Source organism: Sinocyclocheilus grahami, unplaced genomic scaffold (assembly GCF_001515645.1).
Source record: "Sinocyclocheilus grahami isolate Dianchi unplaced genomic scaffold, SAMN03320097.WGS_v1.1 scaffold1910.1, whole genome shotgun sequence".
Classification (NCBI taxonomy): domain Eukaryota; kingdom Metazoa; phylum Chordata; class Actinopteri; order Cypriniformes; family Cyprinidae; genus Sinocyclocheilus; species Sinocyclocheilus grahami.
The window spans coordinates 60,855-64,418 of record NW_015507089.1 but is presented as its reverse complement, the minus strand read 5'-3'; positions in this window follow the sequence as shown (position 1 = coordinate 64,418).

The following is a 3,564-nucleotide window of genomic DNA, read 5'->3' as shown; positions in this document are numbered from 1 at the left end:
AGCACAAAGCTGCTTACGCTTGCAACACATGCCATCACATCTCAGTCTTTCCTCCTGTTACTTCTAATCTTTTTTCATTTTCAGTGGCCTCCAGCTTTTATAGCACACTAGCATGAGGCTGCCGCTGCAAGCTGTGCAGGCTGCACAGGCTCTCCAGCATTTTCCCCCAAATATCACAAGCCCCGTGGCCTACAGCATCTGGAACAAGCGCGAAGCTGCTTACGCTTGCAACACATGCCATCACATCTCAGTCTTTCCTCCTGTTACTTCTAATCTTTTTTCATTTTCAGTGGCCTCCAGCTTTTATAGCACACTAGCATGAGGCTGCCGCTGCAAGCTGTGCAGGTTGCACAGGCTCTCCAGCATTTTCCCCCGAATATCACAAGCCCTGGGGCCTACAGCTACAGCAGCTGAAACAAGCACAAAGCTGTTTACGCTTGCAACATATGCCCTCACATCTCAGTCTTTCCTCCTGTTACTTGTAATCCTTTTTCCTTTTTAGTAGCCTTCAGGTCCTATAGCACACTAGCGTGAGGCTACCTCTGCTAGCGGTGCAGGCTGTACAGGCTCTACAGGATGTCACAAACCCCACTCCCTTCCCGTGGCCTACAGCAGCTGAAGGAAGCGTGAGGCTGCCTCAGGCCCACACATCTCAGGCTTTTCTACCTCCGGCGGCAGACGTTAGCGTGAGGCTGCCTCCGCTAGCCATTCAATCTCTGCCACCTTACTCGTACCCTTCCGCTACTCCTTTTTCCTATCAATGGCCAGCAGCCCCTGCTGCAGACGTCCAAGCAGGGCAGCATCAGCCAGCAACGCAAACTTACTGGCCTCCTCCCTCATTTCCTTCTACCTCTTCCTACGTGCTTCCCTAAGCACCATAGGCTAATCTGTGCATGAGGCTGTCTCCGCAAAAGGTTACGGCCCCTCCTTATTTTTCCTTCTAACCCTTCTCTCCAAACTAAACCTCAGTACACTTCATTCACAGCAGTCCCACCACTTACCCCACCGAATGTTGCAGCTCAGGAACCACCCCCCGTGCCTAATACAATCAAGTCTCAGATTTTCACAGAAATTCAGAGCGCTGGCTCTGGAGATGGACCCATCGCCAACCCCAGTAGCTCACTGTTCGCAACTCGCATTCCCATAACGCATCCCTTAAAAACCTCCTCAACCACTCTGTTCGATCCTCCAAGCAGTTTCACTCAGAACCATCCAATCTTATCTAACTGCTTGGAGATGATTTAAAGCTTTCCACCTCTCGTACAACCTGCCATTTCCCGATTTCTCCTTCCTCTCAATCACATCTTTCGTTTCCTACCTTAACACCTGTAACAACCTCCAAGCCCGGTCAATCAAAGGTTATCTAAGCGGCATCCAATTTTTTTCCACAAATTAATCTACGGTGCCCCTGTAATAAACAATTCTCAAGCTTCTCTTTTGATCAAAGGAATTCAGTGCTCTCATCCTCCAAGCTAGACAGCCGATAACTTTCGACATCCTTTCTAAATGTATCCACATTTTCCGCACAGGGTACCACTCACTCCATAACGCTCGTAAACTCAACGCTATGTTCATACTGGCTTTGTGGTTTCCTGAGATGCTTGGAATTCACAATAACTTCTATTCAACCCCATCCAACCATCTCCAACCTGTCCATGCTTGACAGCGAAACTCCTATTTCATCAAAGTAAATAAGATCAGGAAAAAAAAGGTCACCACGTCGGAATTTAACCTCCCATGATCAATCCAACCGTACCAGGCCCTTTTTCTTGCCTACAATTCAGAAGCTCTCCGTCTACACCCCCTCTTTTGTCGATGATTGTAACCACCCCGTCACAGGTTTCTGGTTTCAAAAACATCTATCCAAATGTCATACCCGTAGAAAGATTTTCCAGCCACTCCTTCCGAATCAGGGCAGTAACGACAGCAGCTCAAAAAGGTCTCTCATAGCAGCAGATCCAAGCTCTCGGTCAATGGTCATCGGACACCTTCAAGAGCTATATCAGGATCAATAATTTTCACACAAAGAAAGCCCATCTAATTCTGATCAGTTAAAAGGAATTTTAGGCCGCTGCTGCAATGCCCTGCTTAATTTGATACTGCCGCTGCAGTGCCCTGCTCATTTGATACTGCCGCTGCAGTGCCCTGCTCATTTGATACTGCCGCTGCAGTGCCCTGCTCATTTGATACTGCCGCTGCAGTGCCCTGCTCATTTGATACTGCCGCTGCATTGCCCTGCTTAATTTGATACCGCCGCTGCAGCACCTGCTTAATCTGATACGGCTGCTGCAGTGCCCTGCACATTTGATACTGCCGCTGCAGTGCCCTGCTCATTTGATACTGCCGCTGCAGTGCCCTGCTTAATTTGATACCGCCGCCGCAGTGCCCAGCTTAATTTGATACAGCCGCCACAGTGCTCCGCTTAATTTGATACCGCCGCCGCTGTGCCCAGCTTAATTTGATACTGCTGCCGCAGTGCCCTGCTCATTTGATACTGCTGCCGCAGTACCCTGCTCATTTGATACCGCCGCTGCCGCGGTGCCCTGCTCATTTGATACTGCCGCCGCAGTGCCCTGCTCATTCATGTGTTCCCCTTCGGGAACTCGAGCTGCGCTAGGGGAATGCCTTCAGCGATACCAAGCTCTGAATCATATGTGTAATCAGTCGAATCGATGGGCAGGACGTCAGAGGCGGGTGACGTCATGACCAGGAAGCTTTAAAAGCACGTGAGGTGCAGCCGGCGCTAGCTTTCTGTCATTCAGCAAAGCTCTCGGTGTGTGTCGGTCACGATTTATGTTCTGTGAGTCTTATTTATTGTTGTCTGTCCAAAAGTTGCACAAGCATTCAAAATATAAGCTCCAGCAGAAAGAAAAGAAAAAGATGACTAAACTAAAGACAAAAAAGGGTGAAAGCAAATCGCGTTACAGACTGTGTGTTCCTCCCTGCCCACGCTACACCACGAGCGGGGAGGAGGGAGCCTTCACCAGCATTCCTCACGGTGCTGGCCCAGTTTCCGCCGAGGCGGAGCGGCAGCTGCACTTGTGGGTTTCGCAGCTGGATCTGGTGGAGGGAATGGAGACGGGCGAGCCCCTATCTTCTTCCTCACCTGCCAGATCCACTGCCCGCTCGCTGGGATCGGAAGCCCGTTCTGCGGCTACTTCCCCCCCGGAGAGCGGGCTCGGCGCTTCTCCTATCTTCCTCCGAGGAGGTTGATGTGGAGAGCGTCGAAGATTCGCCCCCTCAATCCCCACAATATGAGGAGCTAATGGAGGTAGTTACTTGTGCGGTTGCCAAGCTGAATATTGAGTGGCCCGCAGAGAAACAGACTGAACCGCAGAAAAGCAAACTCGATGAACGCTTTCTGCGGGCCAAGTCGCTACCTCTACACCGGAGCCTGCCGTTTATTCCTGATCTCCACACCGAGGTGTCGAGGTCGTGGAAGAAACCATTCTCGGCCCGCTTATTCATCCCCACTTCTGATTACTATGGAAATGTGGCGGGGTTGAGTAAATTCGGTTACAGAGTGATGCCCCGGGTAGAGCAGACGCTTGCGAGCTATCTGTC